Source organism: Pituophis catenifer, unplaced genomic scaffold, assembly GCF_029215685.1.
Source record: "Pituophis catenifer annectens isolate HBS135680 unplaced genomic scaffold, rPitCat1.0.hap2 SCAF_13, whole genome shotgun sequence".
Taxonomy (NCBI): Eukaryota; Metazoa; Chordata; class Lepidosauria; order Squamata; family Colubridae; genus Pituophis; species Pituophis catenifer.
In genome coordinates this window covers 3631380-3655986 of record NW_027256893.1, presented here as the reverse complement: position 1 = coordinate 3655986, position 24607 = coordinate 3631380, and the positions used below count along the sequence as shown (strand labels likewise).

The window sequence follows — 24607 nt, the reverse complement described above, 5'->3', positions numbered from 1 at the left end:
GAAGCACCCTAATTCTGCAGGATTGAATCAGTGTGGTAATATATTATTGGAGATGTTAGTCCTTTCAGGAACCAGGCTCTGTGCCTTGTAGTGCTTTGTGGGTAACAAACAACACCTTGAATTTTATCTCATCCAGTGCAGCTTGTGAAGCTGCCACCTTCTGGACCAGTTGAAGCTTCTGGGTGGTCTTTAGGAACAGCAACTCTATTCTAAATTTGCAAATCAGTCAAATCCAGAAAATGGCTATTTACTTTGTTGTGGATTTATGATTTTCGAAACCTATGCAAGACCTTTGTTTTAAAATTTCCCCCTTGTTTTTTCCAGTATGACTCAAGTTATATGTTAACACCGGTTTGGGAGTATATTAGTTTGTATTGCCTTGTATCTTTTTAAAAAGTTTATTATATAATAGTTTTCATCTTTTTTCATTATTCAGTAACTTTTATTGAATTCAGAAATTACCTGGGAGTAATTAATCTTATTAAATGAAAATTCTCATTAAATATTTATACAGTTAGGCTTACCTGTTTCTGTTCCTGTCATCTTCCATGCCCCTTATTTTAATTGTTATGAGTTAAGATATTAAAACTTTTTGCATGATTTTGAAAACTTCCAGAGAGGTGTTATATCCCTATGCAGGAAGGAATGATCCATTTAGATGGTCTTAAGCTGGTGGGATAATTTGGATAAAAGCATAAAACATGAGTTTGATTTCTTACTTGCCTGGATACAGGACTTATTTTTGTTCAGATAGGATTCAGTATCATACTCCTTAACACACGTTACGCCCAGATTCTGCTGCTTCTAATCTCAGGCCTTAGTTCATTGTCTTCTGTTTTTTCTCTTCCAAGTTAGGAGATGCATTGGTATTCTCAAATTCTGATAGATAAGGAAGGCACTGCCTAAATAGTTCAATTTTTATGGCTTCTGGTCTTGTCCCTCATGCTGTGATCAGTTTTGTTTGTAGTATTTGGGAACAGCTGTAGATTAAATTAAACTTTAGTCTTGCAGGCAAAACAGGTAAAGGTTGGAGTCACCATTTGAATAATAACAGAGTTTGCAGAGCTTTCTTTAATCTGCAGTTCAGGTTATGAATGAGGAAAAGCAGCAAGATTTAGAGACTGCCTCTTTCCCTGCATCCAACCATAGAAGAGGCCACCTGGTTCCTTAAACCTGTTTCCGAGTACACAATTAGGAATACCTAGACCATGCCTTCTGTGCCAAGAGGAGGGGTTCTTAATTCCTTTTCAGTTCAATAAATCTCAAATTGGCTTGAATCAAGAATGCAAACACTGAATTAGATCACTGTTGTCCCCTGCTAAGTACCGTTTGTAAAAATACTCATTTTAAAAAAATCCTTTTCTGTAAATAATATGCTCTTTTAAAATATGTGAAGTCTATTAGCCCTTCAAACTGTTGTGTGGCTGGCATATAGTTCTTGATTGTGGCTTGTGTGGTTCTGGCATACTTTAAAGTTTAAGTTGTACTTGCCAGGATAAATAGCTAACTGAAAGACTAAAATGGCAAATAACAAGGAAATGCAGGGAAGCTAAAATAACAGTGAAGTGTATAGAGCTTTAGCTAAAAAAATACAAGCTGAGAGATCAGAATAGAAAGGCTTTGTTTAATAAATAAAAATACCAAGTTTTCAGTTACCACACTAGATAAGGTTAATAGATCCAGTTTTTGTGAAGACCAGAATTAAAAATGAAAAGTTGACATAGTGGAGTACAAGTAGTTCTTGATTTATGTCTGATCATTTAGTGTCCATTTGAAGTTATGACAGACTTTCTGGGAATATCTATGATCTGGTTGCAAAGTTCTGACAGTGTCCTCCCCCTGTGGTCTCCCTTTCCTCCCCACCCTCTGAGCATCTGATGTGAGTACATCTTGGGTGCTCAGCAACCAGCCTGCATATACAACCATTTGCAGCAACCTGCTGTCACATGACTGGGTTTTACAAGGGTTTTGTTTTTGCTGAAAGCTGGTATTTATTTCCTATTTTTGATCAAAACGGCCCATAGCAAACAATGGGTTTGCCTTACAACTGTGACATTCACTTTACAACCGATGCAAAATTTCATAAAATTGAGCTGACCACATGGATGACTCATTTTTATGACTGTTACAACTTACAATCATAATGGGCAGACTCCATTACGGTTGTAAATTGTGGACTATCTGTATTTGTTGATTTTGTATCTCCCCCCCCCCTTTTTTTTTTTTAAAGTGCTCAAGGCAAGTTTAGTATGGCTTTCTCTTTTATCTACATAACAGCAGCTTTGATTAGATGGACATTAAAAGGGAATGTATATGAAATGTCTAGACAAAAATATTTAACACTAGTTCACATTTAGATTTGACTTTGCACTAGTAGGTAAATCCAGTTGTCAATCCCAGCCAGTGTAGCTGGTGGCAAAGGATGGTTTTACTTGAAAACATCTGGAGGACACCCCGGTGTCTAGCTGTGGTTGAGAAGAAAGCGCTCTGTATCCCTGATAAATTTTTAGGAGATGGGCTGTTGATGAGAATTGAGTCTGTAAGTCTTCATTTGATCTTAGATCAATAAACATGCTGAGCCTGAAGGCTGTTTGTGTAATTTATAGCCGTGCAGGTGTGAATACAATGGAGGACTGTTAAGGACACTTCTTTTCCTCGGAGGGAACCAGCATAATGAAATATAAGTCCTTAAGAGGTTCCACTGTCCTCCCTCCGTTGGGAAGATCAGAAGCATCGATGTAGAATTAAAAGGGCTTTTTCTTTCTTTGCTGCATTTCGTGTTCGGCTTTGTGCTGCAGAGACAGACAAGATTTCTGGATGAGCTCTTCTCATAGAAGTGTCCTTATTTCAAAGCATTACTGACTCAATGGAGGAGTTACATATTGATCACAGATGCATAAACATTAACCTAATGAAAATAATGAAGATGATAACCCGATGTGAAACAACGATAGGAACTTCGAAAAGTATTTATTGCATTTGTGCTATCTCTTTATCCTGTGATCTCTTTCCTGCTTTACAGTTTGTCTTTCAGCAACCCTCATTCCACCCTAAAATTTGAAGATTGACCATTAGCTGTGATCTTCCTACGCGTGGAGGGAGCATTAAGAATAATAAAAAAGATTTCTCAGTTGCTGTATCAGACAGGAACGTCTCATTCTGGGAATTGTCGCTGCGGAAAAAAGTTCTAGAAGGGTTAAGCAAAATTGGGACCAGTAGCAGCATTCCCAAATGTGGGATGTTCCCAGATGTTTACATACTGTACTTATACTTTCAGCTGAGTAGAAAGTTTGGAAAATCCTTGTATGAGTCCCCATTGTTCTTTTAGAGCTGGCATTTTGTTTATTTGTTGCACAAAGAACGCTGGTTCAAAATGGTTTGTGGGTTTATTTGCTTTTTAAAACAAATACTTCGGCTTTCTTGCGCACTTTGTGATCAGACAGACATTATCATTTACTGTCTGCCTGGAAATTGCGGTGAGCAGATGGCACCTGGAGTTCTTCAGCAATATCACTAGAATAGTTTCAGTCATTAAGCAGTTAGTACAGCTGTTTAGCTCATTAGTTAAGGCTCATTAATGAGTGCCTCCCAATAAAAATGTAGTAAACAGGTAGTTACCTATTTCCAACAGAGCCTGAACAGGATGTGGGCAACCCTGCTGGAGCTGTCGGATCTCAAACCAAGATGGCTGAGGCTTCCCAAGTCTGCCTCTTACACAGACTCCGATTGGGCCGGAAGGTGGCCTCAAACAGGATGCCTTCCCTATCTCTCTCTCTCTCTCTTTTTTAAAGAGAAACCTAGTTAAGCAGATCATCCCTACCTCTGCATTTTTGTAACCAGAGTGTAATAAATAGCTGCGGTGATGAGTCATGCTTATGTTTTAACTGCGGAGCCTTGAGTGCCCGAGTGGTTTTATTCCAAGCTACCTTCAGCGCTTCCATTATATTTGCATATTCGGTTTTTGAATACCTATCTTAGAAACTGCCGTTCATGGACTCAGTCTTGCAATGCAGGGGAGCCTGCTTTTGCTTCCTAGACCTGGCAGGGGAGTCTCGACAGTTTGAGGAAATAGGCTGAAAGTAAAGGCTGAGATTATAGTTAACTACAGAAAGATACTGGCATCATACATACACATACGTGTCTTTGTTCTGTGTTCTGTAACTATCACGCTGTCCCCTTTCGGGGTAGGCAATATTATGCAAAGTGCGGAAAGACTGTCTGAAATAATAAACACACCAACCTTAAGAAAAAGATGGGCTGCTAAATCTAGTTTACATCAACGTTATTAACTGTGCATACCTCTTTCTATCCTCGCAAACCATCCTTGCTTCCACTGTGCTCACGCAGCACTTTTTAAAAAAAGAGATGTCACACTTGTCATTATACATCTGTATATATAGAAGACGCTCCCCAGAAAGCAGCCAGACTCGGTTGGCTTTTTTGTTTTCTGCATTATTAAATGTGCGCGTAAGTCTTTGGAAGTCTCAGCCTTCGTTATTGTTAACAGAGTTTTAACTAGACGGTAGTCCCTGCACACGCTGCCTATTTTGTCCCCCCCCCCCCCCCAAAAAAAAAAAAAAAAAAAAAGAGTCACTACAATTTGCCTGGGATTCTGGCCTGGCAGCATAAAATATTTCCGATTTAAGCAAAACTTTCAAATTAAAATGAGGATGCAGAGAACGTGAGGTTGTGATCTGGTGGTTGAGAAAAGGCTTTTTGCTGGATTCACAATTGCTTAATTTCCTTTCTGCTTCTCTTTGAATAACAGCTATATCTGTATCAAAAAGCACAGAATCGTCAATAATGTATCTCTTGGGCTGCAGCCTGGTGTTCAGCGATGAAATAGGCTTAATTTTTCCTTCAAAGAGCAATTTCAGAGCTAGCAAATTCTTTGTACTTCTGTCTACTGAATATTTCCACCTGCATTTATCAGCCGGTTTCTCATGTTCCTCCTAAACAATATCTTAAAATTTTGAGAAGCTAAGTTACAGCTTTTACCTAAGTTCTGCATAATTGAGAGAGGGTTGGGGTTTTTTGGTTTTTTTGCTAACATAAACTTTCTAAAGATCTTGGAGTTACTGTTAGCTAATTGTTACTGTTCTTCTGAAAGAGCTGAGGTGTGAAAAAAAGTTTTGCAATACGGTTCAAGTCTCTGCCTGTAGTTATATCCATTTCCTGTCATTCATCTGGTATTTAGGTTTGCTGGAAGTAGGAGGAGTTTCTTGCAAAAAAATGGGAGAACTACAATTTTGGGGAAATTTTAAGATGCAAAACAAGTCGCTAAATATAGGAAATCTTCGACTTATGACCAAAATTGAACCTGGAATTATGGTTGTAAGTTATTGTGTTCATTAAACGAAATGTCCACGTGACTGGCCCATTCATCCACTGCAGTCCCAGCTCTCTTTGTGCTGGCTGTTAAGCAAATGCATAGGTCATTAAGCTGAGCGCAGCTGCCTGGAGGGTGGGAAGGCCCGGTGCAGGCCCAGGCCACTGCTCTCAATTGGGCTATGCTGGGTCTCCCCGCCCACTGAGCACCCCCCCCCCCCTGCATAGCTACCTACCCTGTAGGGTCCCACAAGCCTTGGGCTTGCTTCTGGGTCCCTTCAGGCCTTGGGACTCCTCCCTGCCCCATCACGCTTTGCTCCACTTACCAAAAATCGCCTTTCTGAAAGAGCCACCCAGTTGATGCGACGTGCAACCTTGTGCCATTCTGGAAGTGGGCACCATTTGTGCATTCTCAGAAGGACAGCATCATCATCATCATCATTCCAAATTGTGCGATTTGAAAAATTGTGCCCTTCTGAGATCAGAAGAATTGTGGACAGATCCAGAATTTCGTTCATTTTTTGGGATAGTGTGAGGGGCTTCTCTGGAGGAAGGCTGTGCATTGCGTTGGCTGGACGTGCTTTTGGAAAGGCAGTCTTCAGAAGAGGTAAGGCATGCCGAGGCAGGAAGGAGGCCCAAGGACTCTGTGACCCAGATGGAGGAGAGTTGCAGCATCACTGAAGAAGTAGTCCTCGACTTATGACCACAATTGAGCCCCAAAATTTATGTTGCTAAGTGAGAAATTCGTTAAGTGAGTTTTTGTTGCCACGTTTGTCAAGTGAATCACTGCATTGATTCAAAGAGTAACATGCTTGTTAAGTGAATCTGGCTTCCCTGTTGACTTTGCTTGTCAGAAGGTCGCTAAAGGGGATCACATGACCCCAGGACTCTGCAATCGTCATAAATGTGAATCAGTTGTCAAGCATCCAAATGTAAAACAGGTGACCATGGGGTTGCTGCAACGGTCATAAGTGGGAAAAATGACCATGTCACTTTTTTTTAATGCTGTTGTAACTTTGAATGGTCACTACGTGAATTGTTGTAAGTCGAGGACTACCTGTAGTCATAAGAGCAGGGGGATAGTCAAGTTCCTGAATTTTCAGTGTGTGACCTCGGGGGCACTGCAGAGGCCATAGCGTTGAGTACAGGCCATATGTCCCTTCTTTCAGCACCATCACAATTATGAATGGTTGCTGAATGAATGTCGTAAGTCAAGGACTACCTGTAGAAGAACGTTGAGCAGGTAGACAGAAGCACACTGCTTCTCCAAGGCCTTTGTTCCAGTTTCCTTTAATCTCATCATTCCAGCCATCCCGAAAATCGTGCTGTCGGTAAACGTTGGAGTGAGTTACCAGGCTTTAACAATAATCTTGTGTTTGTTGATGACCAGGATACAAAAATGAATCTTTGTTTTGCTTGCCACAGTTCATTGGCTGATATTTTGTGGAGTTCCATCTTCTACGGAAAGAAATGCTGTGTGAAATGTTCTCCATTAGCTCAGAAACCCCGAACTATTTCTTGGCTGCTATGTTTTTCTGCTTCATCAGTTGTGGACTTCAGTTTAGTTTCAGATTCCCGGTTTTAAGTGTTGCTGGGTGAGGAGGAATAATAGCAGAGGCATAGAGGTCTAGGACAATTCGGTGATGGTCTACTTGCCACGGCCAACTTGCTGCAGGACTATGGTTCCAGAGTGACATTAATATCAAAGAAATGGTGGCATAGAATCATTAAAGAAAGGATGCCAAAGAAGGGACAGAATTAAATGTGAATGACAAAAATTAAAATTATTTTTAAATTTATTTTGAATAATTAAATTGAATTGTTAAATTGTCCTGTGGCAAGTTGTCCCATTCCAGAGGCCTAGTTCTTCCCTGGTGAGAGTCTTTTGCCCTTCTGCACCCAGAGTTTTCATCTCATCCTCCGAGAGCCTTGATGGTACAGTGGTCTAAGCACCCTGTTATTAACATAGCTGCCTGCAATTACTGCTGGTTCGAATCTCTCCAAGGCTCAAGGTTGACTCAGCCTTCCATCCTTTCTAAGGTAGGTGAAATGAGGACCCAGTTTGTGGGGGCAATAAGCTGACTTTGTATAAAATATACAAAAGTATGAAGGCTATTGCTTAACGCACTGTAAGCCGCCCTCAGTCTCCGGAGAAGGGCGGCATATAAATCAAATAAAAAAAAAAAAAAGATTAAATTCTTGCCAAAACCTTTATGTTTGAACCAGAACAAAATATATAGTTTCTTTCCCCTAGAACCACCCACAAATGGTTTTGAACACAAAGTGTACTATGTGGGTATTTGCCTATCTTGGTCTTTGATCTTAAAGAGCTTGTGATTGAGAGCATTTTGCAAGTGTGATTTTGGTCAAGGATCAAAACAATGTACCGTTAGTCGTTGACTTATGACAGTTCACTTAGTGACTGTTCGAAGTTACAACGTCACTGAAAAAAATGACTCATGACTCTTTTTCACACTTATGACTATTGCAGCATCTCCATGGTCATGTGATTTATATTCGGGTGCTTGACAACTGGTTCATATTTACGATGGCTGCGGTATCCCGGGGTCAGGTTATTCAACTTCTGTGGCCTTCTGACAAGCAAAGCCAATGGGAAAGCCAGGTTCACTTAACAAGGTATTACTAACTTATCAACTGCAGTGACTCACTTAACAAATGGTCTCACTTAAGAACAGAAATGTTTGGCTCAACTGTGGCTGTAAGTAGAGGACTTCCTGTGTTTGTTTCATTTGTACTAATTAAGCATTGGAAGAATAAAACATAGTGAATCTGTTTTCTCCCTTTTCTTTTCTCCGTCCTAGCCACAATTTATCACTGATTGATACATCTTTGGTTAACCCACATTGTGAGGATTACATTTCCCATTAAAATATGAATATTCAGTAGGAAGGAAGTGTGACAGCTGGACACCAGTCTGGATTCTCTCCACGTTTCTAAGCTGCTCCAGGACTATTTTTGCATCTGAACCAAATCAGCGATCTGCATAACATTGTCCTGGTGAATCAGAAGCTAAGCCTGTGTATTTGGGGACAGATGAATGTGTGCTAAGAGCCACTGGGGTGGAGTGAGCATTCATCTGCTAGACAAAGAGAGAGAACTCACCACATTGGCTGGGAGCACAAGATGACACGGAGAGGCAAATGCCATTTTGGGTTGCTGAGGTCCTGAGGACCTCTGGCGCTTGGTTTGTCCACTCGCAAGAAGGAAGATTTTAAATACTGTTAAAAGTTAGGGCTCTTCTTTCAATAAGTAGTTTCCTTTTTCTCTGTTCAAATCCATTGAATGCTGGCCCTTGATATTACTTTTGGATTGTTATCTTTCAGCACATGCTTAAAGTTTGATTGAAAATGAAATGGACAATATTTTGTACACATCAACAACTCTGTTGTTTGTAGAGGGACTGAAGGCTGAACTGTATATGAAGAGAACTTACACATGTACTTAATTCAATCAAAAAGAGAATGCTGAAAATAAGTAGAGAAAATTGCTTTGTCCTGAAGATCAGTGGCCCCCAAACTTTAGGCCCCAGGGACCGGTTCCATGGAGAGGGGCTTTTCCACGGACCACAGGAGGCATGGTTTTGTGTGCTGCCTGCATCCCGTGGATGGGGCTTTGCTTGTTTGCGCGGACCGGCTTCTGTCATGCCACGGCCCAATGTAGGTCCACAGAGTGGGGGTTGGAGATCTCTGCTGTAGATTATTGATCTGCCAACTCATTGGATTTACTATACTTGTATGCTCCTGGGCACCTCTAATATAATTCTATTATTTACTATCCTTGTTATTTTGGCAGGACGTTTTATTATTTATATTGCTTTTTTGTTGTACTCGTTTTTGTACTATTGTCTTTGATTTTAAGAGATAAGACAGGTTATAATGATTTTGAATTAGTTTTATATCCCGCTGATTAAGTCTACGGGACTTGTAAAAATCTCAGAAACAGATGGTCTTCAGTACTGGCTAAAGATTAGGAAATTCTGATCCCAAATCTTCTGGTTTTGGTCAGTTTTACATTAAAAACATGTAAATTCCTTTTGATAAAAGTCAGTTTGGGCTGCACAAGTTGTTAGACTGAGCATAACTGGGGATGTGTCTATTGTAGGCAGAATTACTTTATATTTCAAGCCAGCTTGTGATATTTCTCATGCATTTGAACTAAAATGTGATTCAATTGGTATTTTTAAATGTATCAGTCTGCTTAAATTAGATGTTTTTGTCTGAAAAGATTCCAACACTGTAACCCGTATTAATTAAGCCATTGTTGCCTTTTTTACAAACTATAACTCGTCCCCAAGGATTGACAATTTAGGCCAGGCTGTCTGAAAGTACTGTGGGATGTCAGGTTGGATCCCCCTCCCCAAATCTTCCCAGCAGTTTGTGCTTCTGGGCTTGGCATCAGTTGCCTTGCAAAGCTTCCTTATGGTTTAATTACGCAGAGACCTCTGGTGTCCCTGTATTGCAGCAACTGGCCAAACAGGCTTACCAATTACAATTTAAATTAATCTTTCTTCACCTTGACCAGGGTCACAACATTTTGGCTTGTTATGTGAAGCAAGTTGTGTTTCTCAAAACTATTGAAAGATTAAAAAGCCATCCTGGCTGTGAAATTTTTGCAAGCCATAACACATTTGTGATATGGCTCGCAAAAATAAGGAATAAACTGCTTCATCTGACCACAATCTGGCAAATCACAAGGCAAGAGAGAAGGGAAGGGAAAACCAAAGCCACTGAAGTTATAACTGAATCCTGCCTTCCTGCTAATATACAGATCGGACCATCTTTTTTTTCTTTTTTCTGACTCTATCAATTTTTCCATTTTTTAACAGACTATGTTAAATGTTTCTCTACATTAAGATTTTCTTTCTCCTTAATGTATAGTTTGGTTTGATGAAATTGAATTGCATTCTAAAGGTTGATTTTTCTGTTTGTTTATGCAATTTACATACCACTTGGTTACAAAGTTATTGGATCACAATAGGACACAAGTAAAACAAAGGGGAGAGAGCAAGGAATAAATCTAGACTGGTGGGCCTATTTACAAATAAAATCCAGGTACCAGAAAGACAAAGAACAATGCGGCATAGAACTAGGATATAACGGGCTGGATAAAGTCCTGATGGGAACAGGTAAAAAGATTTTGGCTAAATTATACAACTATCTATTAGATGAGGACAGAGGTGAGGATATAACTAAAAACCAAATGAGTGTATGGGAGAAAAATATTGGACGTAGCATAAATTTTAATGAATGGGAAGAGGCATGGAATAAAAATTATAAATTGACCAGAGCTGCGATGTATAAGGAAAATCATTACAAAATGCTCCACAGGTGGTATTTAGCCCCTGCTAGGCTAGCAAAGATGTATCCTAATATACACCCAAACTGCTGGAAATGTGGCTATGGTCAGGGTACCTTCTTCCACATGTGAACATGTCCTGAAGCGAAAAGATATTGGAGTAAGATTAGGGGATGGTTACAAGAAATAATTGGAGAAGATATTGAATTGACACCGGAAATATTTCTCCTGGGAATAGTAAAGAGGTCATATGGAAAGAAAAAAGAATCACCTAATAATACATATAATTACAGCTGCTAGACTGGCCTACACACAATATTGGAAAGAGAAAGCTCTGCCACCAGAAGAACTTATAATTAGCAAAATACTGGACTGCGCAGAGATGAGTAAACTAACCCATGAAATAAACAATGACGAGAATTCAGAATATAATACTGTGTGGGGAAGGTGGTATGAATGAATGAATGATAAAATGAAAGAAAGAGAAAAAGGTGTGTTAAATAAAAGGAAAAAGTAGCCTAAGTGACACCAGGTATATATTTTGTATATATGTATAAACACTGCGCATCCGATATTAATGGAAATGTTATTTTATATTCGTGTACAAACTCAATAAAATATTTTTTAAAAAAAAGTAAAACAAAGGGGAAAAAACTAATCTCCAAATCTCACTTTATCTGTATATTTATGAAAGCCAGTATGATTATACTTTTTAAAAGGGCAATAAGGTACTTTCTTTAAAAAAACAAAACAAAAGCCTATTTAAAGTTACTGTGATGTATGCAAATATGATACTTTTGCAAAGGTTCCCCCCCAAACCTGGGAAGAACCGCTGAATAATGTTCCTTTGTTATAACTAAATAGCTTGGAATAGACAGTGTGGCTTCCTTGGATTCTCAGCCTTAAAAGGAAGAGAACAATCCTGAAACAACTAAGAAGACATTGTAATTGCTGCAACAGGATCGCTTTTGGCGACCTGGTTCTGTAGCATTTTAGATAACTTGAATTCCTGGGTATTTTCCAAAAGGAGCCTTGCTATGGGCTCACTTCATTTGTGTGAAGGAACTACATGAAAATCCTTCAGAGAAATTGAGGCCTATTTGGTGGAGGTGAAATTGTGTTTGCAAACAGATATTCAGAACCCCAAGAAGAATCAGTAATTGTCCCCTGGCAATCATGCAGAAACATATTTTTGCACTATATGAGAAGAAAGTTGGCTGTTCTTACTTCCTGCAGATAAATGATTACACAGAGGTGACCAATAATAGGCCTAGTTATGTAGCTGAGTTAAATTGCAACTGATGGCTTAGCTTTAGATCTGAAATCATAGTTAATATTAGCATACACGTTTTTTCTTTATCGTTAAAGGGTCTAAGTTATCTAACCATCAGAATGTTAATAATTTCCAGGAAACAGTTTAGAAAAACCACTGTATCCAAATAACACGTGTAGGGTGATTCTTAAATATGATAAACAAACAATATAAAGAGGAAAACATTGCAAATGATAGTGGGATAGAACTGAAATAATTTACAGGAGAGAGGGCTGTGTCCCATTATTTGGGCGTTAACTAGTTGCCCAGTGCCCACGGCCAGAGTACCAGACACCGAAACTGGACTGGGATGAAAAGCTCTAGACAGAAACACAAGATGCCACTTAGTCAAAGAAGTGGTTGGGCATCTTTTGCTGGCCATATTTAGACAGAGGCCGGACAGTCATCCATGAGGGATGCTTTGATGTGGTTCCTGCCTGAAGAAAGGACTGGACTTCGTGGCCTCAGTGGTGCCTTCTAATATTAGCATTCTATTATTTGTTTTTTCCTCTTGTGGGTTTTTTTGGGTGGGAGGGAAGTTCTTAAAAAAATGGCTTGTAATATTTCGTTTTATATGAAATAGTTAAGACATCGGTTTAGATGTACCAGTAAGTATTTCTATTCTTGCCTCAGCATAGGGAAACAGTTTTTAGAAGTCTGTGAAAATGATAAGAAGTTTTTTAAAAAATAAGAAACGAAAACTGCTGAAAGTGATAGTGTTTCAGATTCAGTTTTTGCCTCGTGTCTCAGAATTTGTATTCTGAGCTTTCTTCCCCTTCGTTTGTCAGCTCACTTCCTGTCCGTTTGGCACAATGGGGAACAAAACTAAAAATATATAACTTACAGTGTTCACTGTTTCTTCTTTTTTTCCTTGATAACATTTTGACTGCATGTTTCTTGTGAAAGGCAAAAAGGAAGAATTCTTTTCCTTACAATTCATCATCTTATAAATTCTATCAGCAGATTTATAACTTTTGTGAATTAAACTAACCTTTTTAATTTTAAGCAAGCCTACTTATTTTATAAATAAAGTGAGGGTTTTTAAAAACAGAAGCACGTGCATTTAATTTCCCGACCACCCCTCCCCCCATGTGATTTTTCATTTCCTTCAAAATTTCCAAAAAATGGCTTCTGTATTTAAACAAACAAACAAACAAACAAATAAACAAACAGAAATAAAAAAGTAATGCAAGTCAGTAATTAGCCTTCCTGTGATAGTAAACTGTTACTTCAGTTTATCTTCCCGAGTATTGAATATGTAAGTATTAAAGGAAGTGCTGATCAATAAATACCTGGGGAAGATATACTGAAGTAACAGTGTTAAATACCCATCTGAGCTTGCAGAGCAAGGTGCTGCAAGAATTATTAGTTCAGGGGGTTTCATCTTGATAATCAGGCAACCATTTTCTCCCAGAGCAGCTCAGGTTGATTAAAACAAGAGAGCTCCTGGTCTCAAAGGCAAGAGAGGAAAGAAAAGGGAACTGGAGGGAAAAATGAGGAAAAAAAAGAAATGTTTCCAAGTCCAGAAGAAGAGGGCAAATCAAATGCTGGTATTTATATATAGGTAGTCCTCAATTTACGGCCACAATTGAGCCCAAAATGTATGTGTTGTTAAGTGAGAAATTGGTTAAGTGAGTTTTGCCTTATTTCACTAACTTTCTTGCTCTTGTGGTTAAGTGAATCACTGAAGTTGTTAAGTTAGTAACATTAAGTGAATCTGGATTTCCCATTGTGTTTGCTTATCAGAAGGTCGCAAAAGGGGATCACATGACCCCGGGACACTGTAACCCTCATGAATATCAGTCAGTTGTCAAGCATCCAAATATAAACCACGTGACCATGGGGATGCTGCAACGGTCACAAGTGTGAAAAATCATAAATCACTTGTTTCAGTGCTCTTGTAACTTTGAACTGTCACTAAGCGAACTGTCGTAAGTCGAGGACTACCTGTACATCCAGACTGGGCTGCCCTTCTCTTGGCTTTCTGATTGAGAGGGCTCAGGGGTGGGTGAAGCCAGAAGGGAGGGGGCACCCTTCACATTGCAGACCTAGAGAAATCTGCAGCAGGAACCCAGGTTTTTCATTTGGCAAAGGGAGCTGCAACCATCCAAGTAGATCTGCTCAGGATCTACCAGGATATTTCTTTAAAGTGGTTGTAGTGGGACCCTCTGGCTCAAAGGCCAATATAAGCATTTGCAAAGCCTGTCTGCGGGAGTGAGTCATAGCCCCCCCCCCGGGGGGGGTCTGTGCTGACCCTTATCAGGCGTCTTGTGAGAAGGAGAACCATCCCATCCAAGTCCAGCTTTTCAGAAGAAGGTGGCTGTGCTGGCGTTTGGCATTTTGGCATTATCTTGTGGGAGGAAGACTTAATTTAAGCAAAATTGATTTAGATCATGGTTTAAAACCCTGCTCAAGAAAACTCAATGTTAATGATTTAAGTCACTGTCGGAAGAGTTCTATTTAATCATCCATTCAGTAAAAGAAAGTATTTCTTGCCTGATATAACCTTAATGCATATTAATTATTTTTCTGTGATTGATGTAGATTTCAATTTCAGAAGGTAGGCGCGCACATTATGCAGCAATTGTTAGCTCAGATGTTTTGAGGTGATAGTAGAATAACTTTATTTGGTACCAAAGCAGATACATGCTTGGCATGTCATTAGGCAGCAAACTGGCTCTTGTAGTAATAGGGAAACTATCTCTTTAATCACTAAAGAGGCTTTTATGTGTGGCAATAAGCTTATCTATTTTGATAAGCCTTTCCTCAACAAATCACCAAAACATTATTTAAACAACACGGAAGCGTTTCTTTTCTTAACCATGGCTGTACATGAATTGGGGGAAAAATGAGTACATTCCAAGATAATCCACATATGAAAACATACATGAAGTATTTGGTGCCTGTTTGTAGGGGTGCAGTTTTACTATTCTAACTCTGCAAAATAGAGATCTTTTCCTTTTCAGTTCCGTACATTTTTTCCCAGTTGAGAATTTAGGAGTCCATGGAAAAGGAAACATTTCCCTTTGCATCTTCAGAAGAGGCAACTGCTGTTAGGAGCCAGATTATCGTTTCAGTAGACTGCAAATTCGAGCGCTTAAGTGACCGGAACTTCATTAAAACAATCCCAGAAGGGGATCCTTTGCACTCTGATGTGGTGAAAGTGTTCTATTCAATAATTAATGATGGACATTCAGTCTTGCTTTCTCCAGGGCTGCCAGAAGAAGTCCTCCATGCTCTTTTCTCCAGCCTTCCCATTTATATAAATGTCGCTTGGATCTACTCTATCGTCAAATCCCGTATTCACCGAGAATTGGTGATAAAGGCTGGACCCTCCGTGCTTTGCTTGTTCATCCACCTGCACAAGGATAAACCAGCTCAGTTAATGAGCATATTCACAGACTGTGTGTAGATGTTGTGATTACGATTTATTACATTCTGGTGCTGGGTTCATTATCCCCACAATGCTTTAAGAAAATGGTAAAACCCAATTCAAGTGATTGAAATTGCAATTATTGATATACTTCAAAAAATCAGCTTTTATCTGTCTTTCTTATGTCCTTGGAATTGAATTTTAAGGTAATTTCAGTTATTCCTCTGGGTAAAAAGCAGATTGAATTTACTCACATATAACCTGAATGAATGGCTGCCTACGTTGAGGGGAGGAGAGGAGGGGAAGGAGTGTATTTTAATTAGGTTGCCCTTTTAACTGATTTCACTAAATATTTTCCAGTGAATCCTAAAAACTAATGGGATTATTGTGACGTAAATATTTGAGAACTGTTCAGAATAATCCTTCATGAAGATAAATTGATATTCCTTAGGGCTCATTGACAGAAAAGATTTCGTTCTTTTGTTGATCAGATAGTCATGCTTTTTTCAGATAATTTATCATACCATAATATCATATAATAAAAAACAACAACTAAACTTGATAGTTTGCAAATTTCATTGATCCTTCACTTTCTTGAGGATCCTGAAAGGAAGCAACAGCTTTTCCTTAATATTGGAAGATAAAGTTGTTTTTAAGCTGAATTTGACTTATGTGGCAATAAAGAAGGCATTGACTATTGCCTTTTTTCCAGAATGTTCTGTTTTCGAATAAAGAATGTTCAGTTTTCCAGTCAGATTCCTTCCTTCCTTCCTCCCCTCCCTCCCTCCCTCCCTCCCTCCCCTGTTTAGTCTCTTTCAGGGTTGGCTAGATGCTGCTCTCTGTTGCAGCCCTGATAGGACAGGATAGAGCAGGGGTATCAAACTCAAGGCCTGTGGGGTGCTTAGATCTGGCCCATGGGGTTGACCTGGAAAAAGTAAAGGACCGGCTCGCAGTGCTTCTGCCAGTGAAAACGGAGCTCAACCCTCCCAAGCTCCCTTTCCGTTGACAGAGGGTTGCAGGAGGCTGTTGCGGTCGAAAATGGAGCTCGGGAGCCCATTTTCGCTGATGGAGCACTCGGGCCGCCACAGGCGCTCCTGACACGAGTGACGAGCTGGCCACGCCCACCCTGGCTCCCCTGAGGTCAAGTACAACCCTGATACAGCCCTCAATGAAATCGAGTTTTGACACCCCTAGGATAGAGAATAACCTCATCTATGTTCTTTTCCTAATTACAAGCAACTGACTTGAATGGTGCTGGGCTATTATGGATAGTTTTTCAGCAGTACGTTTGATTTAAGTGAACAAAGACATGCAACTTTGGGCAACCTCCACTTTTTCAGCAGTTCTAGTTCAATAGGAGGCAAAAAAAATACTGGTACTCTTTGGAAGGTGTTCCTAGATAGCTGTTGAAATGTCTTTTCAAGATTTAGAATCCCTTTTACTACAATTTTTCTGTATATTTACCTATCACCCAGTGGTGGGTTGCTGCCGGTTCGGTCCGGTTCTATAGAACGGTAGTAAAACTGGCAGGAGGCTCCACCCACCCGCCACGACGTCATCATGGGTGATCTGCGCATGCGTGCGCGGAGTCCCGTTGCGAACCGGTAGTAAAGGTAAGTAGAAGCCACCCCTGCTATCACCTCTGATGCCATTGGGCCTTCAGTCAAAAAGAGGGAACGCTTCTCCCCAGCCTTTATGGTGCAGTACTAGGGATATATCAGGCAGTGCTTTGCCAAGATTGAATCTGCTGATCTGGTCCACTCCTTTAAGGAGGGGCTGTTGTGCACCCCTCTTGTTAGGTTCATGAATCATGGATTAGGCCAGCAATCCCCAGCTATGGTGGCTTCCTTTTTATGGAACCCTCTTTCTTGAGCGGTAAGGGTGGCCCGTATTCTAAAAGCCTTATTTTCCAGCTCAGTAATTTTAAGGTACCTGGCCTTCTTCATTTTCCACAGTTCCCCAGCTAGCATGTTGTGCAATTATGGGTGTTGAAGGCCACACATTTTAAAGTTGCCAAGAGATATTTTAAAAACAGAGCAAAGAAAGCTATTGGCCTTTAGATTAAGTGAGTGGCACTTTTGATAGAGTAGAGGATTTTTAAGTAGGTGATTATTATTATACTTGATGATATTTATTTATTAAATTTGTTTGCCGTCCATCTCACCATGAGGTGACTCTGGGAGGTTTACAGTGTTAAAAAGAATAAAATGCTATAAAAATGCAATTTATCAACTATAACTAAAAGATGGGGAGGGAGGGAGTAGGAGGAGTGGGGGGTGGGGGGGGAGGAGGAGGTGGGAACTGTTGTTAATCTCCTAACCATTTTCAGGGTGATGCTTCCCCATTTTTGTAGAGTGTTTCACCCTGCCCAGATCAGCTAGGATTTGAGTGGGCTATAGATATTGTAAAATAAATGAAATTAAATGCTTTATTCTCTGCAGGACATCAGCTCTTCTTTTTCTGTTAAGACATGAAATGCTGTTTAGCTTGCCTGGTTTCAGCAAGTCTTGCTTTTCTTAAGTATCTGGAAGGAGATACCTCCATCTTCAACCATTTTAGAAAGCCCTGAAGCCTATTATTACAGCCTACTAAAAAGTGACCTAAATTACTAGCCTTGGATACTCTGGAAGTGGTGGCAATTTCAGGAAGCAGATTGGCTGTTCTGGAGACATCCTTCATAGGTCCTTCTTATGAAGAGAAGCCACTTTTTATTGCCGTTCAAGGCTGCTGCAGCAGCAGTATAGCCAGATTTATAGTTCAGGGCTTTTCATTCTTTAATATAAAAAAAGTTTTTATTTTCTGATCCAACAAGTATACAATATAAACAATCATTCAAACTATCATCAGAAAAAAAGAAAAAAAAATCAATTTGGTAAACTCAATCTTCAACCCCTCCTCACCACCCCCCACCCCCGACTTCCCAGAACAAAAACAGGGCATAGATTTCACCAAACATTCGCTAAAATAAACTAGCTAACTGCAAGATTTAATAACTCCCAAGACCCCTTAACTCCCCTTTTACAATTTCATCAACCTCCCTTTATATAAACACAAAGTAACATGTAATCCAATAACTCTAAGAATTTTAAAACCATTAACAAATCTTAAACATTCAAACCTAAAAACATTTTTCCCCCTCCTACTTTTCTCAAAGTTCAGATATTTTGAAATCTCATAACAAAAAATAAACCTTAGATATTCACTAATTAAATTTCTACATTTTTATAATTAACCATTAGTACATTAACTAGAAAACCAAAAAAGATTAATCAACCATTAATACATCATATTTAAAAATCAATATTCAACTTTATACTTTTTCCCCCTCAGTAGTTATAACACCTAAAACATAATCAATTTAAACCATGAGTAGAACAACTGCAAAGCCAAAAAAAAAAAATTAATCTTCCATTCTTGCTTTCTTATTTTGAAATCTCATAACAACTACAAAGCCAAAAGAAAAGGTTAATCTTCCATTCTTGCTTTCTTTTTATATTTTTTCCAATCTTTCTGCATCCCTCCTACTTCTATTTTGAGGAGGTTTTTCATTTTAATTTGAGGTTGATATAACTGCAAAGATTGTCCCCTTTTTAAGAAAGTTTCCTCTGATTTAGAGCCCCCAAATCGCCTCTTCATGCTTATATAAATCAGTTCATTCCTTCGTCTGTAAAACCAAAGTTTGTCAAGAGTTTGTGAAGAAAAGTTCAATTGTTTCTTTTCTATTAAATGTATAGATGCCACTGACAAGTCTCCTTCATCTTCTGAAACTTCGAAAGTCTGGTCATTTACTACTTTTTTCCAAACCAAGTCATAATTTTGAAAGATTCTATCAATTTTTCTGAAAAGAGCAGAGAGTAAGCTCGAAAATTCTTGAGAAAATTCTTCCACCCTCTCTGCTGCAATATCTCCTGAGTTGTCATCATGCTCCGTAGTTGTTTTGGTTTCCTCAGTCATTTCTGTTGTTATCCCTTTAAGAATTGCTATTTGGTTACTTATAGCTGCAGTATGATTATTCATGGCTTCTTTTATAAATTCTGTAAGTTCTGCATCAAAATCCTTACAACTCTGTAAATCAGACAACTGTTTCGTTTCTGACACCTCCAAATAGCATCCAGCGCTTTCAAGATCTCCTTTCTTAGAAGCCATTTTATTTTAAAGAAATTTTCTTTCTTCCCACAACCATAAAATCATAAAGTCAGAGCCATCCTTTTGAGCAGCATTCAGCAATTTCTTTATAAACAATCTTTTCCCAAACAGCTCTTCAAAATCTATTCCAGCAACTTAAAGCCAGTCTCTGAGCACGAGTCTATTAGCAAAAACTTTTTCTAACTTTCCCTTTTAAAATCGCAACAAAGAAACGCCATCTTAACTTCCAGCTCAGAAAATCCAATTAGAAACATTGTATCCCCGGAGTTAAGTGTTATACTTGCAAAAAGCTTGTCCTCCTGCTTCTGTTCCGCCTGCTTTTTTGAAATCATTTAATCTTCTGTTTGACAGCAGAAATTGGACGCAACACCTAGCTCTGTAAAAAAAAACAGAGTCCCCCCGGATCCGGAGCTTCAGTGGGCTGAACGGGGAGCTCTCACCCTCCTAACCCCTGGAATTAATCCAGGGGTTTTCAGGGAGCTCTACCCTCACCCACCTGCTCTCCTCCCCTTCTTTTCCCGAAGGGGAGATTTTCAAGCCGTTTGACAGCTGATTAACGCTGTCAGAACGGCTCAACGGAATCACGGGGGCGGCGGTCTAAAAAGACCGTCAATGGCGCTGCGGAGCCAACCCGGAAGTCAGGGCTTTTCATTCTTGTTACCTAGGACATCCTTTTCCTAGATTGCCGTTGGAAGCCAGTTTGGTCTACAGTTCAAAATGTGTATCAGTGATATGGGCTAATTTAGGATTAAAATTAGCCCGTAAATTAGATAAGATAAGATATGATTATTGTCATTTTTTACTGTGAGCATACTGGCACATATTAAAAATGAAATTCTGTTGCCCGCTTTCAAAAGAAAACACACACACACACACACACACACACACACACACACACAAACTAGCTGGATACCCGTGCTTCGCTACGAAACTATGTGATGGGGCTTGATAAATTGACACTTAAAGTTTGAAAATCAATGAGTAGTTAAAAAAGTGACTGTATTATTTTGTTAGGGATGGTAGCTAAGTTTCTATTACAGATGACAGAATTGTAAATTTAACAACAATAAACTGAGGAGGAAAATAAGGGGGGGGAATTCTGCCTCTGCCTACCAGCCTCTATTGGTATTCATCTGGCTAGCGTCCTGTCAGTATGTGAGAGAGTTGAGGGGTGTTTGGAAACACAAACAGTATTTGTTGTGTGAGCAAGAAGGAGACAGGAAGGAGGCTGGGCGTAGCTTAGCTCAATTGTTCTGTAGTAAAGCTGCTTGCTGCTGTGAAAGTAAAACTGAAACTGAAACTCCTCTGCTTGTGCTTTTGCATTTGGAACAGATTTCTTTTCAGGTGGGGAGGGGGAGTAGAACTCCTTAGCATCAGAGCATGTTAATAATAATAAAATAGGAAATACTAATGCTCTGATGGTCATTTCGAAAAATCCTTTCTTAGTGAGCACCTAGAAGCCAAGAGAAACATATGTGGCAAATTTCAAGTTCGTAGGCTTTATGGTTCTGGAGATTTTGTGATGATGCGTGAATGGTATTTCGCTTTCACACACACACACACACATCTCTGTCCATTTTGAATACATAAAGAGGAAACTTGAGAGCTCGGAGGGTTAATTCTATATGGAACAAAATTGGGACTCAGTCTAGTAGTTCTGCTTTGGATACCACGAAACCCCCTCCTGGAAGGTAACAAGGAAAACCGGTCATGGTAAGGATGTGTAGCATCCCAGACAATTCTGCAGACCCTGCTCAAGCATTGCTTATATGCTATGTACTGGATAGAAGGAAGTGAACTTCCAATAACTTTTCTGCCGTCCTCACCACTCTCTACACTGCCTTCCTGTCCAAAGCTGTAATGCTTCCAAACCACACAGTAATACAATACGACAGGATGCTTTCAATCATCCTCTATAGAAAGTGGTAAGGACAGGAGAAAGAAGACGTGGTCTTCTCAGGTGACACAGAAAATGCAGGTGCTGCCCTGCCCACCTCGCCAGCGTCTCACTGTTGAGCGAGCGAGCTAACCTGCTTGTTAGCTTAAGTTAATATTAAGGTGAGGTCCTCACTTAAAAGGAAGAGTTTATAATCTGTGGAATCCAGATTGAATGATATTCCTGGTGGCTATAAAAACTTGGTTGTCATGTTCTTTTTTTTTGTTCTCCTGATTTTGCTCTGCCAGCATCCAGGGTCGAAGTTTCTTATAATCCTTAAAATTGCATTGCTGGTGTGGTCGCGACCCCTTGTTCTGCATAAAGCAGACTTGTCCCAGATCCGGAGCACTGAAGGGCTTTCAGGGAGCTCTCACCCTGCAAACCCCAGGCTTAAAAAAAAAACCTGGGGGTCTAGGGGAGCTCTACCCAGACCCTTCTGCTCTTCTCTCCCCCTTTTTCCCTGGGGGAGAGTTTCGAGCCACTAGACAGCTGATTTCCGCTGTTCTAGCGACAAATGGAATCGCGGGGCTGGAGCTCGTAAAGGAGTGTCCATCGGGGATCACGGAGCCATCGGAAGTCCCAGGTTGTCATGTTCTTTTTTGAAGTACAAATTTAGCAAGGCACCACAAGAACCCAGGAAGAGTCATTTTTTTTTTTGACCAATCGTGTATGGACAAGTTAGTAAGGCTAGTTAATTTCTAGGTGCTTGGTGGCTGAAGCTTCTAATTGCTACTGTGAGTGAGTAAAAATTCTGAATATATTCCTCCATAACCTGCACTTAGTCTTTGAAGCAAGAACCAAGAGCTAAATTATGGGTAATTGATTTACTGTTACCTTAATTGTAAGCTTTTGCTAGATGAACTTTAAAATTGTTGCATAAATAGCATTATGCTGATATAAAATCATAACTGGTTAGTCTTTGAAGAAAGGACAGGACTAAACATTTATTCACAGAGGGAGGGAGGGACGGGTTTGCCTTGTGCCAGAAGAGAGATACCCTTCAGTAGGTCTGTCAAAATTTAGACCGGCAGTTTCTTTTGCTCACAAACTATATTTAATAAGCGGTGGCAAAATTGTTTATGGAGAAGTGAACTACTTTGCTTTTATAAATATCACATCCTGTTTGCTGGGATGTGGATTTTATTGAAAGACTATATAAGGCATGTCTTACTTCACTCCCTAATCTGGACGTAGAAAAGTAAAATGAAATATAACCTTGCATTTCTCTTTTCTCTAGAATGATGGCCATTGTCTCAGAGCCGAGGTCATAGAGCAACTATCTGGATTCTTAGATATACAAATGGTTAACAAGTTAAAATGATGATCCCCACAGTGTGCATTGAAAAACAATCACCCTGTGCTTTGTTTACAATATGTCAGAGGTCTTCAAACTTGGCAGCTTTAAGACTTGTGGACTTCAACTCCCAGAATTCTGGGAGTTGAAGTCCACAAGTCTTAAAGCTGCCAAGTTTGAAGACCTCTGCAATGTTATGAACATTTTCTTTATTTTTATCCCACCTTTACTATTTTTATAAAACCTTAAGGTAGCGGACATAGCTAATACTCCTTCCTCCTCTTATTCCCCTCCCACAACCCTATGAGGTGGGTTGGGCTGAGAGGGTAACTGGCTCAAAGTCATCCACCTGACTTTCGTAAACTTCAAACTTCCTCTGACATAGGATGGTTTCTTCCTTTCCTACTCATTTCCTTCCAAGAAGTTGTTTGGATAAAATGGTAGCAAATGTCTGGCTTGTAGGAAGTCTGAAACATTCGGAATTGTTGCTGTAAAACAGTGTTTCTCAACCTTGGTAGCTTGAAGATGCTGGCTGGGGGAGTCTGGGAGTTGAAGTCCACCCATCTTCAAGCTACCAAGGTTGAGAAACACTGCTCTAAAACCTGTACAGGTAGTCCTTGACTTACAATGGTCATACAGTGGCTGTTCGAAGTTAGAACATCACTGAAAAAAGTGACTTAAGACCGTTTTTCACACTTACAACCGTTTGCAGCATCCCATGGTCACGTGATCAAAATTCAGCAGTTTGGCAACTGGATCATATTTATGACAATTGCAGTATCCTGGGGTCATGTGATCCCCTTTTGCGACCTTCTGACAAGCAAAGTCAATGGGGAAGGCACGGTACTAATTTATCAACTGCAGTGATTCACTGAGCAACTGTTGCAAGAAATGCCATAAAATGGGGCAAATTCACTTAACTGTCTTGCTTAGCCACATACGTTTTGGGTTCAATTTTGGTCATACTGTATACCGTTAAACTGGATTTCCTCGAGATGTTTTGGATTGAGCTCCCACAATTCCAAATTGCTGACCCTGTTGGTTGGACATGGCCTGTGCTCAGTCGTTCAGGCCTTGGTCATCTCATGGTTGGGGTATTGTAATGCGCTGAACATGAGGCTACCCTTGAAGAGCATTTGGAAGCTACAGCGAGTACAGAATGCGACAGCTCGGGTAGTTTTGGGGTCCCCAGGAATGGCACCTTTAATACTACTACTCCGCGAACTCCCTTGGTTACCTGTCTGCCTCTGGGTGCAATTCAAGGTATTGGTGACCACCTTCAAAGCCCTTCATGGCATGGGTCCAGATTACGTGAGGGACCACCTCACCCCACTGGGATTGGCCCATACCACTCGTGCTGGCAGAGGAGGCATGCTACAGGTCCCGTCAGCCCAAAGGATCCAGGAGGAGGGCGTTCTCTGCGTTGGCTCCTGCCCTCTGGAACATACCCCCCCCCCTTTGATGTGGGGTTGGCCCTAACCCTGCTATCTTTTCGTAAGGGCCTAAAGACGTGGCTGTGCCAGTTGGCTTGGGGCACCAGTGCAACACAATGGACGTGGTTGATTGAGTAATAACAGATCTCATCTCCCTCCATTCGGCCCCCACCCTCCCTGTGTGTCCTTGATTTTAATGTCTGGTTTTAATTTTTTCTGTTTTAACTGTATTTTGTAACTGTAAGCTGCCCAGATTTACCGTATGGTAAGATGGGCGGCCAATAAATTGTAATAAATAAATAATAGGGAAAGGGGGAGGCCTGAGAGTCAGGGCAAACTTCAGTGGGCTCCTGAGCTAATAATTGGGCTGTTTGTGGACAGTATGCTTCCTCACTATGATGCCCTCCAGAGGTTTCAACGATAGCTTCAATTGCAGTCCTTGTCCCATGACCGACGTTGACAGGGAATT

The 24607-nt window shown here is 40.2% G+C and overlaps 1 protein-coding gene across 3 annotated transcripts in view; it reads left to right on the top strand.

Moving 5' to 3' along the window:
* GLG1 (golgi glycoprotein 1) overlaps positions 1 to 24607 on the top strand; it is an 81407-nt gene that overhangs the window by 5765 nt on the left and 51035 nt on the right. The window lies entirely within an intron of this gene.